At 38.8% G+C, this 16,265-nt stretch overlaps 1 protein-coding gene across 1 annotated transcript in view; it reads left to right on the top strand.

Moving 5' to 3' along the window:
- The window catches only part of LOC149298082 (glutamate receptor ionotropic, kainate 4-like), a 168,076-nt gene that overhangs the window by 77,273 nt on the left and 74,538 nt on the right, over positions 1-16,265 (top strand). The window lies entirely within an intron of this gene.

Raw genomic sequence — 16,265 nt, forward strand, 5'->3', positions numbered from 1 at the left:
AGACAGTTTGCTGTCTTCTGGGTGCTCGGGTTCGGCATGTTGCTGATTGTGTGGACAGATTATTGGCTGGAGAGGATCCGGCGGGGATTTAAGAAAAGGACCTCCAAGGTAATATTTTCCGAAATATTACCTGTGCCACACGCAACGGCAGGAAGACAGAATGCGATCAGGGAGGTTAGTGCGTGGCTGAAGACTTGGTGTAAGAAGGAGGGTTTTGAGTTCTGGGCTGTTTTTGCACTTGGGTACAATCTTTATAGTCGTGACAGATTACACCTGAATGCAAGAGAATCTGCTGTGCTAGGGGATAGGATGGCCGGAAGATTGGAGGGCTATTTAAACTTGGTAATGGGGGGGGACCAAGGTCATTAAATAGGATAGGAAGTAAACAGAGGGAGTAAATACCTTAGATAGAACCAAGGAGGGTGGAGAAGGGGGGATGGGAAGCTTAGATTGTAGGCAGGTGACTGATGTTATGGACAATAAAAATGGAGCTGTACTCAGCCCAAAGGTTACCTTTTGTTCCATAAATACAGAACATTTAAATGGCCAGAGCAAAGTAATGGGTGAGGTATCCATAAATATGACTTATGCTGTTGTAGATATCCCAGATACAGCATTCATACCAGGAGGGGAGGATATTTGTGTAGATAGAAGGGTGGTTAGTAAGGTTAAGGATAGTAGTAGCATAAAGAATAAGGTTGCACCTGATGCAGATTGTTTTCATAAGAAAATAACTGATGGCAAACTAAATTGTGTACTATCCAATGCAAGAAGCCTGGCTAACAAAATGGGAGAACTAATCCCATGACTGGACAGTTTTAAAAGGCTATACACTGTTCAGGAGCGACAGTGGAATTGGGGAAGGGGAGATGTGTGTCTTTATGTTAAACTACATTCTTTATGATTCTTTATGTTAAAGAATCATAATATCATCAATATTAAAGGGCCATAAAAAAGGTTCACTATATTTTCTTTTTTTATTATATATATGTAGAACATTTGGAGTTTCATAGGAAAACGAATTGTGTAAAATTTTGCTATTGTTGATAAAAAAAAACCCCACTAACGTACACAATATTACTTTGTCTTTTTGCTTATATAGATAAAATATGTTTTCAATTCACATAATGTCTTTTAAACAGTAGATGTCAGTAGCTTACCTAGCGGGGGACAGTACACCCCGGGTGCCACTCATCAGGGGGGTGCTGTCCCCCGCTAGGTAAGCTACTGTTCTGGCTGCCTGGGCATAATAGGTGTGTGATTGCTGTTAGCAATTACCGTATTTGCTCGATTATAAGACGAGGTTTTTTCCAGAGCAAATACTCTGAAAAATACCCCTCGTCTTATAATCGGGTCGTCTTTTAATCAGACCTCAACTAGGTCTGACTATGAGACCGCAGCGATGCAGTGGACCTGGATCCTCCTGTCTTCTCCCCCCCCCCCCCACTTACCGGTACTTCTGAGTCCCCGGTGCTTAGTCCGGGCAACGTGTAGAGCTCTACGCGATTCGCGTAGACAACTTCCACTGCAGCCGGGAGGAGGTGCGGTTAGCAGCGGGGGTTGTCTGCGTCCATCGCGCAGACCTTCCCCGGCTGTCAGAGATCAGAATTCCCCGTGGAGGGTGTTAAATTGGGAGGATAAGGCATTTCTGGAGGCAGAGTGCTCTATGAAATGCCTTTTAACCCCCTTAATGCCACTCTGCCTCCAGAAATGCCTTTTAACCCTCTATACGCCACTCTGCCTCCTGAAATGCCTTATACCTCCATATATGCCACTCTGCCCCATAATATGCCTTTTAACCCCCTAAATGCCAGAGTGGCATATAGGGGTATAAGGCAATTCTGGAGGCAGAGTGGCACATAGGGGATCAAAATGCATATAATGGGGCACAGTGGAATTTAGAGGGTTAAAAAGCATATCATGGGGCACAGTGGCATATAGGGGGTATAAGGCATTTCTGGGGCAGAGTGGCAAGCCAGAGGGCAGATGTGCATAACTGGTGGGGCAGGTTGAAAAAAAAAGGAAATAAAAACAAAATATTTTTCTCAATCATAGCTTTTATTAAAAAAATTTTTTTCACATAGTTTACATTATTAACATTTACTGGTAATACTTTTTTCCTATAGGGTCGTCTTATATTCAGGCTTTTTCTTTTTTTTTCTCATAAATTAATATTCAGATTTTGGGGGGTCGTCTTATAATCGAGCAAATACGGTGTGTGTATATATATATATATATAATATTGTTGATTTTATTGTCCAATTTTTGTGTGTTAAGCACACTTTTATTAAAAGTAAGTAACACTCCAAAATTGGACAGAAAAATTAAATAACAATATTAATATATATATATATATATATATATACATGATAGGATTGTGATTGCTGTTAACAATTATATATATATATATATATATATTGTTGTTGTTTTTTTAATTTTGGTGTGTTACTTACTTTTAATAAAAGTGTTTTTTTTTTTAAAGGTGTGGGGGATAATTTTCTGTTTTGGCCAAGTGAATGCTGGATTTTCGGTTTCGATCCAGAATTTTCATTTCGGTGCATCCCTGCTATATACTAAGCCAGACACTGAAGTGGTAGGCCTACACCACATCAATGTTTGGCTTAGTATATAGTGATAAGGGTTATGCTGTATTATTGTCAATGTCTGGCTTAATGTAGAGTGATAGGGATTATGCTGTACCCCCATCAATGTTTGCCTCCTGAAATGCCTTATACCTCCATATATGCCACTCTGCCCCATAATATGCCTTTTAACCCCCTAAATGCCAGAGTGGCATATAGGGGTATAAGGCAATTCTGGAGGCAGAGTGGCACATAGGGGATCAAAATGCATATAATGGGGCACAGTGGAATTTAGAGGGTTAAAAAGCATATCATGGGGCACAGTGGCATATAGGGGGTATAAGGCATTTCTGGGGCAGAGTGGCAAGCCAGAGGGCAGATGTGCATAACTGGTGGGGCAGGTTGAAAAAAAAAGGAAATAAAAACAAAATATTTTTCTCAATCATAGCTTTTATTAAAAAAATTTTTTTCACATAGTTTACATTATTAACATTTACTGGTAATACTTTTTTCCTATAGGGTCGTCTTATATTCAGGCTTTTTCTTTTTTTTTCTCATAAATTAATATTCAGATTTTGGGGGGTCGTCTTATAATCGAGCAAATACGGTGTGTGTATATATATATATATATAATATTGTTGATTTTATTGTCCAATTTTTGTGTGTTAAGCACACTTTTATTAAAAGTAAGTAACACTCCAAAATTGGACAGAAAAATTAAATAACAATATTAATATATATATATATATATATATATACATGATAGGATTGTGATTGCTGTTAACAATTATATATATATATATATATATATTGTTGTTGTTTTTTTAATTTTGGTGTGTTACTTACTTTTAATAAAAGTGTTTTTTTTTTTAAAGGTGTGGGGGATAATTTTCTGTTTTGGCCAAGTGAATGCTGGATTTTCGGTTTCGATCCAGAATTTTCATTTCGGTGCATCCCTGCTATATACTAAGCCAGACACTGAAGTGGTAGGCCTACACCACATCAATGTTTGGCTTAGTATATAGTGATAAGGGTTATGCTGTATTATTGTCAATGTCTGGCTTAATGTAGAGTGATAGGGATTATGCTGTACCCCCATCAATGTTTGCCTCAGTATATAGTGATAGGTGTTATGCTGAACCACTGTCAGTGTGTGCCTCAGTATATAGTGACAGGTGTTATGCTGTACCACCGTCAATATGTGCCTTAGTATATAGTGATAGGTGTTATGATGTACCACCGTCAGTGCATGCCTCAGTATATAATGATAGCAGTTATGCTGTACCCCCATCAATGTCTGTGTAAGGCCCCGGGTCTGTGGTCAGACGGCTACCATGACCCAGAGCGCCCCAAAGATGGTGTGCAGGGCTTATTGTGCAGAAGTGGAGTGGTCAGGGCCTGATGCAGAGCGACTGCACCCTCCAGGGCGTCGAGCACCCAGGGTTGTGCAGCCACATACCAGCACCTTGACATAGCAGCAGATGTTGTCCAGTTCAAAACAAAGTAATAACCTGGAGGAGGTATGAGACATAACAGAACATAGAAATGGGCAGGATGCTTCAGGCTGGGAGTAGGGAAGCTGAGCAGAGCACAGGAGAAACATAGCTAGCAAGGGGGACAGAGTGTCAGACCCGACGGGGACCACGTACCTCACCACGGGGTCTGCCACCCCGGAACGCGGTTCCCGTCCGCCAGCCTCTGGACAGCGTGGTCACACGGTCCCAGGACCGTGCGCCACGAAGAGTCAGGGATCCCTCGTCGCGGGAACCGTCGGGCAGGAGTTCTAATCCTGCCTGCGGGTCTCCCGGTGACGCTGCGGCACTGCCTCGTGGCAGCACTGCAGCCTGGATGGGGCCTGACGGTCTGCCTTAGTATTTAATGATAACAGGTATTCTGTACCCCTGTCAATGTTTGCCTAACGATAGAAGCTATGCAGTATTAAAGTGTGTATGTGTGTGGGGGGGTGCCACATACAGGATCCACCCCAGGTGCCAAATACTTTAGGTACGCCCCTGGATAATGTTGTAGATAATGTTTTAAAGCATAATATTACATTTAGTTATATAGTGCCAGCAGATTGCATAGGTGTTTACAATCAGAGTCAGTAGGATACATTTATATCACAAACGATATCAAGCTGGTACAAAGGAGAGGAGGGCCCTGTTCTTGTCAGTTTACAATATAGTCCGTTGTGGTTGAAGTGAAAGAGTAGGAGAGGACTGATTGGATGCAGTTGAGTTGGTCAAGTCAGGATGAGCTGTCAGGGTTGTTGGTTGTTCCGATGGGTTAGACTTGATGCTGACTGAGAGTGTTCTAAGGAAAGTTGTATGCTTCTTGAAAGTGGTGGGTTTTCAGAGAGCTTTTGAAATTTGCATATGATGGAGAAAATCTGACAGAATGGGGACGGAAATTCCAGGGAAGGGGTACAGCACAGGTAAAATCCTGGTCGTGAGAGTGAGAAGAGGTAATGATGGTAGAAGAGAGACGTCATAAGAGGAACGAAGAGGGTGGTTAGGAGGTATTTGGAATGGAATGTAGATATACACTATATGGACACAAGTATTGGCATACACCTCTTAATTATTCAGGTGGTTCAATCAGACCCATTGCCACAGGTGTCTAAAATAAAGCACTTAGCCATGCAGCCTGCATTTACAAATATTTGTTAAAAAATGGGTAACTGAAGAGCTCAGTGAATTCAAGTTTGTTACAGTGATAGGTTGCTGCCTTTGCAATAAGTCAGTCCGTGAAATGTAATCCCTGCTAGATATTCCAGGGTCAACTTTTAGTGGTATTATTAGAAAGTGGAAGCATATAGGAACAGCAGCAACTCAGCGGAAGACCAAATAAAGTCACAAAGCGGGATCACCAATTGCTGATAATCATTGTGCGTAAAAGCCGCAAACGCTCTGCTGATTACATAGCTTAAGAGTTTCAAACTACCACTGGTATTAATATCAGCACAAAAACTATGTGGTGGGAACTTCGTGGAATGGTTTCCATGGCTAAGCAGCTGCATGCAAGCCTCAAATCATCAAGTACAATGCTAAGCATCAGATTGAGTGATGTAACGCACACTTCCACTTGACTGAAGCAGTGGAAAATGTTCTGCGGAGTGACGAATCATGCTTCTATTTTTGGCACTGTGATGAACTAGTCTAATAGGTGAGAGTGCATTGTGCCTACTGTAAAGTTTAATGGAGGAGGGATAAAACATGGGGCTGTTTTTCAGGCATTGTTGGAAGAACTTGACTAGCTGGCACAGAGCCCTGTACTCAACCCCTTGAACATCTCCTCTAACATCAGTGCCTGACCTCACAAATGCTCTACTGGATGAATGGGACAAAATTCCCACAAAAACACTAGAAAATGTTGTGGAAATCCCTTACGAAAAAATTACTGCAGTTTTTCTGAAGTAATACTGCACATTTACTGCAGTTTTACTGCAGTTGTACTTCAATGTACTGCAGCTTTATTGCATTTGTACTTCCGTACAAAAATAACTGCAGTAAAACTGCAGTACAGTGAAGTACAAATGCAGTAAAACTGCAGTAAATGTGCAGTAATGCTGCAGTAAAAGTGCAGTATTGCAGTTTTTTCATGTCCAAAAAACTGCAGTATTACTTCAGAAAAACTGCAGTAATTTTTAGCCTTCCAAAAAGAGTGGAAGCTGTTATAGCTGCAGGGGGGGGGGGCAACTACATATTAATGCCTATGTATTTAGAATGTAACATTAGGAATGTTCCTGTTGGTGTAATGGTCAGGGTGCGGAGTTGTTAAGGGCTCTTCCCTTACGAAAAAATTACTGCAGTTTTTCTGAAGTAATATTGCAGTTTTTTGGACATGAAAAAACTGCAATACTGCACTTTTACTGCAGTATTACTGCACATTTACTGCAGTTTTACTGCATTTGTACTTCACTGTACTGCAGTTTTACTTCAGTTATTTTTGTACGGAAGTACAAATGCAATAAAGCTGCAGTACATTGAAGTACAACTGTAGGTTTGCAATATTAAAAAAAGGTAAATGTGCAGTAATACTGCAGTAAAAGTGCAGTACAGTGAAGTACAAATGCAGTAAAACTGCAGTAAATGTGCAGTAATACTGCAGTAAAAGTGCAGTATTGCAGTTTTTTCATGTCCAAAAAACTGCAGTATTACTTCAGAAAAACCGCAGTAATTTTTTTGTAAGGGTTTAAGTCAGGGATTTGAATTTGACTACTTGAATACGTTAAAGGGTATGGGTAGCCAGTGGAGCCTTTGGCAAAAGGAAGTGGCAGATGAGGGACAGTGAAAGGTAGGTGAGAGGGAGACCAGTTAGTAGGGAGTTGCAATAATCCAGGCGCAATATGACAAGGGAGTGGATTGCAGTTGTAAGCTGTTTTGAAGCTAGATGCTAACAGAGAAGAAGCATGGTAACCAGTGGTGTATTTAAGGGTGGTGGCTAACCCTGGATGCCGCTCACCAAGGGTGTGCCACAGTAACACTCAGGGTCGGGCTCATCAGACCAGCAGTTTTGGACCAGACCAAGGAATACAGGAATAAACATTAAGCTACTCACATCCAGAGGGAAAACTGAGCTTGAAGTAAGGGGGTGATTGAGGAAAGGAGGGAGGCATATGCATGTATAATTGTATGTATAAGTATGAGTGGGGCATGAAGGTATGTGGAAGCTTGTTTGCGTGAGCATGAATGTGAATTAATGTGTAAGTATATGTGAAAGGGAATATGCGTTAACATGAGTGTGTAGGGTGTAAATGTGGTTAGTGCATATGTGTATGTGCAGGGGTGGGCTTGGCCGGGGGGGGCAATTGCCCCCCAGGCCTCCCGAAAACTAATCTAAACGGCCGCTGGGTGTCAAAGTATTAAAGAAGCTCCAGCCGGCGGCATCAGCAGCACGCATCGGCCGTTTAGATTAGATTGGCCGCATAGTGATGGGAGCAGCGTCAGGGGTGACAGCTCCGCCCCCTCGCACTCAGACTGCTGGAGCACCGGATGTCAGTGACACGACGTAGAAAACGTCAGTCTGCAGCTACCAGGGGACGGAGGTCTACACGAAGAAGTGGAAGAAGTACAAGGTTATTAAACCAATCTATTTTTATACAAATTATATATTTTTTTGTATTCGTTAAAAAAACCAAAACAAAAAACGGTAGTGTCACCTCCGTCCCCAATCAGTCCCTCCCAGTGTCACCTCTGTCCCCTTTCAGCTCCCCATGTCATTGCTGTCCCCATTCAGCTCTCCAGTGTCACCTCTGTCCCCAATCAGCCCCTCCCAGTGTCACCTTTGTCTGCATTCAGCACCCCCATGTCATTGCTGTCCACATTCAGCTCCCCAGTGTTACCTGTGTCCCCAATCATACCCTCCCGGTGTCACCTCTGTCCACAATCAGCCCCTACCAGTCTCATTACTATCCCCATTCAGCTCCCCACTGTCACCTCTGTCCCCATTCAGCCCCCCATGTCATTACTGTCCCCATTCAGCTCTCCAGTGTCACCTCTGTACCCATTCAGCCCCCCATGTCATTACTGCCACCATTCAGCTCTCCAGTGTCACCTCTGTACCCATTCAGCCCCCCATGTCATTACTGTCCCCATTCAGCTCTCCAGTGTCACCTCTGTCCCCTTTAAGCCCCCCATGCCATTGCTGTCCCCATTCAGCTCCCTAGTGTCACCTCTGTCTCCAATCAGCCCCTCCCAGTATCACCTCTGTCCCCTTTCAGCCCACAATGTCAGCTCTCCAGTGTCAGCTCTGTCCCCAATCAACTCTTCCAGGGAATTAATATTTGAGAGTGTATGGGCCCACTTGATCCTGGTAGGGTACTCATATTAGCCTTAAAAACACTTTCCCTGCTGCTGTGTACTATACATCCCATAATTCTCAGCCAGTATCATGGGGGACATTTACACCATCCTTTGTTGCTATTACATTTATTTATGTTAAACCACATTTGAATCATATTTGTATTTTTATAATCAATATGCGTTAGAAAATCAGGAAAAGATGGGCTGATTCGGTGGCACAATGGGCCACTTGACTTGCCCCCCAAGCCTTAGGCTGCCAGCCCTCCCCTGTGTATGTGGGCAAATGTGAGACAGTGAGTAACAATCTGTGCCAGTGTGGAGTGTGGATGTAAGTTACTGTTTGGACAGTGGGCTGACAGGGGGGTGCCAAATATGGGATCCGCCCTAGGTGCAAAATACTTTATGTATGCCTCTGATAGCCCACATTCAGCTACTTGTTCTTGACATGTGGCTGTGATTGAATTGGTAGGCAAGTGGTGGTAGTATCAACTTCTACTTTATTACATACAATACTTTTACTACCAAAATTGAATCTGGGTACAAAAGTTCAACCCTGCACCAGTGTTTCTTGTACCATAACAAGCAAACGTTGTTACAGATTGAAGGTAAAAGTTGCTAGTTTGGATGCATTTATTCTCCGTATTACCATATTAAAATATTTATTTATTTCAGAGATTTCTGGGTCAATAGCATACACTGAATAACAGCAGCTAATGTTTTACCTACATTTGCCTAGAAAGAAACACAATTATATTCACTTAAAATATGGTTATGAGTATGATTTTAAATGTTAGGGTTGGTTCACCTGCGTTTAATCATGAAACATAACATGTCTCTCGGCATTCTGTTGCAGCATTTTCCACTTTGAAATTCGCTATTTTCATTAAATTGACAAAGTTATTAAAGGTGTTTTCTTTTGATGAGAAGACTACCAAAATATGGAAAATGTGTATGGCTAATTCTGTTTCTCCAGTAGACATGTTCCCTTTAGAAGACAAGGGCAAGGGCATGTAATTTTAGTGGAGTCTGATCAGCTATGTTAACCCTTAACACTAGACTTCTTAGCGAATAGACCCAAGCGTGTTTTTTAAATTGTATATTTACATTGTCTTTGTGGAGTACTTAATAAATAATATTACATAAATTTTATTTATAAAGCACCAGCAGATTAAGTAGTGTTAGGAACAGGGAACATATTTAACAAATAAAACTTGAAATGATAATGTTAATACACCTTAAGACATACTGGTACAAAAGAAGAAGATCCTGCTCTTTTTTTTTTTTTTATTTACATTTTCAAACATTTTATTCTCAAGTTTAGAATACATCGGTAGGTACAGTGTCAATTCCATATTATAAACATAGTAAGGTTCTTAATTGTTTTTAACAATAAGAAAGGAAGTTTTAATCACAAATTCCGAACAAACAGATAATCTGGTCGTTTATTCAATTCAATGTTTGATACTTCAATATATTATATATTTAGAATATTTATGGACAAGCAGATAATCTTCTGGCCCAACCGTAAGAGAAAGAAAGAGAAGTCAATTACAGTATATTCTTGATATAAACTATAAGTTTGGCAACCAAGTGCCAGTCACAAGACCACATATAACATTCATACATCAGTCAGTTACAAATGGGAGTAAGTGAGAAACAGTATAGGAGCAAGCTTTTGATCTTAAGTTAAATAACAGTCGCCCAGGAATATTATATAAGAAAAAAGAAAAGTTAGGCCTCAAATAGGATTTCTGCTATCTAGTTCAATAGCCCGGAATTGTTTCCAAAGTAGCCAAATATTATCAAACTTATCAATCCTATTGATTTTAAGAAAGTATCATCTTTCCATTAAATACTGATGGTGTAATTGGTTAATAATTATTTCCCAGCTAAATAGACCAGCTTGTCTCCAGTGTCTAGCTATACATATCTTCGCAGCCATAAAGATATGCATAATTAGAATTCTGTGGTTTGGGCGGAATTTCTCAAGTCCCAGATGGAACAAGAACATCTGTGGATCTAATTGATCCCGAAAGTGGAAAAGTGATCTAATCAGTTGCAAAAGGTTGTTTCTTAAAATTATTAATTGCGGGCACTCCCACCATATATGGGCAAATGTGCCAATATAGGTGAGACAGCGCCACCAACTATTTGAGTGTGTACTACTAATTTTGTTGAGTCTAGTTGGAACCAGATACCATCTATAGGTTATCTTAATATAAGTCTCTATTAGGTTTATTGAATGGACATGTTTTTTTGTAAGTACAAAGGCCTGACGCCATTGTTCCAAAGAGAAATCAATACCCAGATCACTTTCCCACCTCAGGATAGGTGGATCCTTCTCATCTTTTTGCAAAGATAATAAGAGTAAAGTTGAGCTTGAGATTTGTTTCTTTTTTTTATATATTGTCAACCAGTGTTCTAGTTCGGGATTCCTATCGATTCCTACTTGATTAATAAGATTCTTTATCCTCAAAAAAGAGAATAATTCAGATGATGGTAGGAAGAAGGATTTGCAGATCTGGGGAAAGGGCATAATAGCGTCATGATTTAACAGATTTCCAATACAGGAGATGCCGCATCCTTGCCACCTAGTCAGGTCTATGTCCCTAATAAAATAGCGAATAGCCTCAATAGGAGTAGAGGGCATAAGAGATCTATTTATCCCCGTAGTTCGCTTAAGTTTAAGCAATGTTTTAAGTGTGTCATGAATTATGGGGATTCAAGGTTTTTATATCTTTCAAACGAAATGTATCAGCCCAAAACAATAAATATAATTCACCATTCCTGATATCTGCTTCCTCTTAACGTAGCCATCTTGGAGAATTATTGGATTTTATATCCCAAGCTAGATAGTGAGTCAACATTGTGGCTTCGTGGAGTTTATAAAATATTCCCCCCCTATTTGTTTTTTTAGTTAAGATGTTATATGTTATTCTCGGTCTTTTCTGCTGCCAAATGAATTGATCAATGATCAGGGAATTGTCCTAAAGAAATAAAGGATTTTAGGGATTAGATATCCATTTATAAGATGTGTTCGACCAAGCCAAGAAATTTCTACATTTTTTCACCTTGAGAATTGTACTTTTATGTTTTCAATTAATTTTTTATAATTGAAATTAATAAGTAGAGGGAGCTCTTTTGTGATATTGATTCCAAGGTAGTCTATAGCTTGAGAATTCCAATCCAGTGGGAACAAGGACCCAAGCTCAATTATTTCGTCCTGCGTAAAGCAAGTCGTAATAACTTGAGTTTTACCAAGATTAATTTTATAATTGGAGAATGAACCATATTGATCTATTGCTTTAAAACGTGCAGGGAGAGAGAGAGTTAAATTCGTCATTGATAGGATGACATCATCTGCATAGAGAGAAATCTTATATGACTCTGAATTAGTTTGTATGCCAGATACGTTGGGAGACTGTCTTACTAGTTCCACAAAAGGCTCTATGCTAAGAATGTACAGTAGAGGGGCTAGTGGAAATCCCTGACGGGTTCCATTTATTATGGGGAACCAGTCTGAGTCCAATAGGTGGCCAACCACTTTAGCAGTTGGGTTGGTATAAAGGCTCATGACATAGTTCCTAAATGCTCCCTCGATACTGTAATTTGTAAGCACAGCATTAAGATATCTCCAGTTTACCCGGTCAAAAGCTTTTTCGGCGTCAAGCGCCAGAAAAGCTGCTTTAATTCGAAGAGAATTAGTCTTATGTATAAGATTTAAGATCTTACGGGTATTGTCCATTGGGCTTCTGCCTTCAACAAATAGATGGTATCACTTGTTTTAGTCTCTGTGCTAATATTTTCGAGTAGATTTTAATGTCTAGATTAATTAAAGAGATAGGTCTATAATTTAGTGTTGAGCTTGAGTCCTTGCCTTCCTTGAGAATTGGAGTTATTGCCGCTTGAAGAAGTTCTGTCGATGGTTGCGCATTTAGAAAGAAAGAGGAGAACACTCACAGTAGAAGCGGGGTGATTATTTGTTGTAGTGATGTGTAAAAATAAGAAGAAAAACCATCTGGACCAGGTGCCTTTCCTAATTTCATATCTTTTATAGACTTATTTATTTCTAGTAGTGAAAAGGGTTGATTTAAGGATTGTATTTGTGGAGCTGAAATTTTTGGAAGATTTAGTTTCTGTAAGAAAAGATTAATTGCCAGATCCGAGTGTAAAGGCTCGGATAAATTATATAAAGATTTATAATATTTAGCAAAAGCATTAGAGATTGTTTTTGGCGTAAGATAGTGATTGTTTCCGACTATAATCTCTTTGATAGTTTCAGATTTATATTTGGTTTTGAGTTTATTAGATAGTAGTTTTCCAACTCTGTTGCTAGAATAGTACCACTTCTGACGTAGTTGCAGTAGCATCCAATTAATTTTTTCCTGTTCTTTAGTTACTATTTCTTTTCTAATAATTTTTATCTGATGGAGCATAGGGAGGTCACTTATTTTTGTTAATTCTCTCTAACTTAGCTAGTTTTATGTGAAGTTCTGTCAATGTAGAACCCCTCCGTTTCCTCTCTCTCGAGTACCTATTTTTATCAGTATTCCCCTCATGTATGCCTTAAATGCGCACCAGAGAGTAGGATCTGTTACTTCACCATTGTCATTTACCTGACAGAAAAGCCAGGCCTCCTGTGACAATTCTTCTAAAATTGATGTATTTCTCAATAAAGATTCGTTTAGTCTCCACTTATTTCCTTTTTTATAATCAGGGTTGTTGGTAATCTCTAAGAAGACCAACGCATGATCCGAATAAGTGATGTTCCCTATCCTGGAATCTTTCACCATTTTCAAGGAGTTTGCTTTTGTCAGGAAAAAATCTATTCACGAATACGTTTGATGCATATTTGAAAAAAAGGTATAGTCTCTCTCCAATGGGTACATAGTACGCCAGCAGTCGAACAGAGAGTAAAAAATCTTGAATCCCATAAAAAGCATTTGTGCTTTTATTAGAGGGGTGTTTAGAATGGCTACGGTCTAGCTTAGGGTCCTGGACAGAATTAAAATCTCCCCCTAGTAAGAGAATACCCATCTGAAGGGAATCGATTTTAATGATAATTTTATCAAAAAAACTAGCAGAAATCCCATTTGGGGCATAAACATTAACTAACGTAAACTTAATATCATTAATTTTGACTATCAATATCAAGAAGCGTCCGTTAGGATCTGCCTCCTCATGGATAAGATCGATTTTAAGTTTATTGGAAAAGATTATAGCCACCCCCCTTTTTTTCTTAACGCCTTCCAAATTGGCTGAATAAACATGGGGGTACTTATTAAATTTTCAAAAGGAGGTATGCGGTTTAATCCAGTGAGTCTCTTGAATAAAGGCAAGATCTGTGTTATTGTTTTGAAGCATTTTAAACAGAGCTCTTCTTTTTTGCGGAGAATTTAATCCCTGGGCGTTTAGGGTAAGAACCCTAATGGTCATAGGTAAAAATAGAAAAAACGTGATATATTGCCCCCTATTGTTTCTCTCCTCCCTCTTTCATACCACATTTTTACAAAACACTCAAAACATACATACATCGTCTTTAGAGTTCAAGCAAACTTATTATGTTGCTAACCCTAAAATTTCCTGTAGCCACCACAGGAGTTATGTAGGGAGGAGGGAAGAGAGGAGAATGTAGGTAGATATTATTACAGTCAGAATAATTAAGTTATGCATTTAAGATACAAAAAGAAGAGGAGAAAGAAAAAAAAAAAGAAAAGAAAAAAGGATCTGAGTTTGCCAATAGGGATCAGAATAATCGGTAGTGGGCGTGTTGTTACTTTATACAATTATGAAAAAAATGGAATCTCAAGTAACATCATGCGATCTCTTGAATACATGCCTAGTAATGCGCTATATAGACAGATCAAAACATAATCTAACTATATGTAAAAAAAAATCAGATCTAAATTTCACAGTTTGGCTAAAAACAGGCGAGAAGTGAATATGATCGGTACCAAAGAGGTTAACACATTATAAGGTTCGTAGAGAAAAAGAGGTTCAGATTGCTTCATAGAAGCAACAACACGACCTAACGTTCTGTATGGTCGGGTCCTTGTACAATATAACAATATATGGACCAGAAAACATCAACTTAACATAATTAATGGGTCTCAACTCTCAACATAATACACTCCAAGTCATAACTGAATATGTCTGATACTAATCGATATGGTCGAAGCCGACCTGATGTCGCAGTTTACGTGGGTGGAGGGGAAAAATAAATAAATAAATAATAAAAAAAAAAGAGAAAAAAAAGGAAAAACCCCTAAATTTGACTGATGACAAACAGCGCTAAACACGTTTTTACATTATACAGTTATGAGGAAAAGAGAACCTCAAATAGCCTCGTACAGGCCTAATATGACAAAATAAATTAAGTAGTTAGGTCTATATTTGATAGTTTAGTTAAAGACAATCAAGGGGCCAATACGATCGGTACCAAAATGGTTGAGTGATACCAATCAGGCAATCAATAGAGTCGGTGCTGAACAAATTAATACATTCTGAAAAATTGTAAAAAAAAAAGAAAGGGAATCTCAAGTAACGTCATGCGATCTCTTGAATACATGCCTAGTAACGCACTATATAGTCAGATCAAAACATAATATATCTATATGTAAAAAAAAAAAAAAAAGATCCTGCTCTTGTGATCTTTGCATTTAAAAATGCATAATTTTACTAATGCCAACATGGCTGTTCAGTAGATAAATATACAGACAGAGGTGGATAGCATGATCAGCTGAATTGTAATGATATTTATTCTTATATAACTGTAAAGGCCTTTGCTATTTTTCTTTTGTTAAAAAAATCCTACATTTCTGTCTGCAATATCTATGCGTTATATATAAGAATGAACTGCACTTTTTGATTCAGTTAAATAACATGAAAAACCCAATCACACTGAGAAAGACAAAAGTGTATAAGTGTATATATTTAATCCCCCTGGGAAGGGATACAAACTGAGGGAATGTATGGAAGAAGAGATTACATTTCTGGTTCTACAGTAGTAAGCACTTAATTATAATTTTATTTGCTGTGCTACTATGCACCACAAATATAAAAGTATTAGATCTGTATCTGTTTTTTTTACAATAAAATTTTATTTTTTTGGAAAAAAATATAGGTCACTCAAACGCCTATTTTCTGCTTCTACTTGCAGTCTTGTCCATAAAAAAATAAGCAGTATAAAAAAAAACCCAGCCTAGCTCAATGATAGAAACAGATAACAAAACTTCTAAGATATATTTGTGTGGCATCTTATCAAGTTTCTGTTTAAGCATATGAGGAATGTATTTACAAAACTATGTCTATACAGCAATGTGCGTATAAATAAGAATAAAATTTATGTTCATTTTTTTAGGAAATGGAGGGATGGTATAACACAATTAATATAATTGGTATGACAGGGAGAAATATGTGGTTGTAGTGGCCCCACCTCAGAAACAATGTTTATTCATTAGGGTTGCTACCTTTTACTGAAAACCAACAAGTATATATTATATAATTTGTATATTACTTTGTTTCACGCATTGTGTGTTTCATAAAATTGTTACTTAACATTTCAGGTATTTATCATTGTATAATTGTATATTGTGACAAATGTACCTCTGGTATTGTACCCTTTATACCAGGATCACCTTAATCACACAGTCTTCTAGGGTGCAGAAATACATCAAACACAAAATGCACTGTTGCAATGACCTAAACCTAATAATTGGTAGTGCCACTCTTGGCGGCAACAACTGCAATCAAACATTTGCCATAACTGACAACTAGTTTTTTACTTCACAGGAATTTGGGGCCATATTTCCTGGCAGAATTGTTTAAATTCAGCCACATTAGATGGTTTTCCAGAATGAACTCCTTTTTTCTAAGTTCA

This window comes from Sceloporus occidentalis, unplaced genomic scaffold (genome assembly GCF_023333645.1).
Source record: "Sceloporus occidentalis isolate IW3139 unplaced genomic scaffold, rSceOcc1.0.p SCAF_35, whole genome shotgun sequence".
Classification (NCBI taxonomy): domain Eukaryota; kingdom Metazoa; phylum Chordata; class Lepidosauria; order Squamata; family Phrynosomatidae; genus Sceloporus; species Sceloporus occidentalis.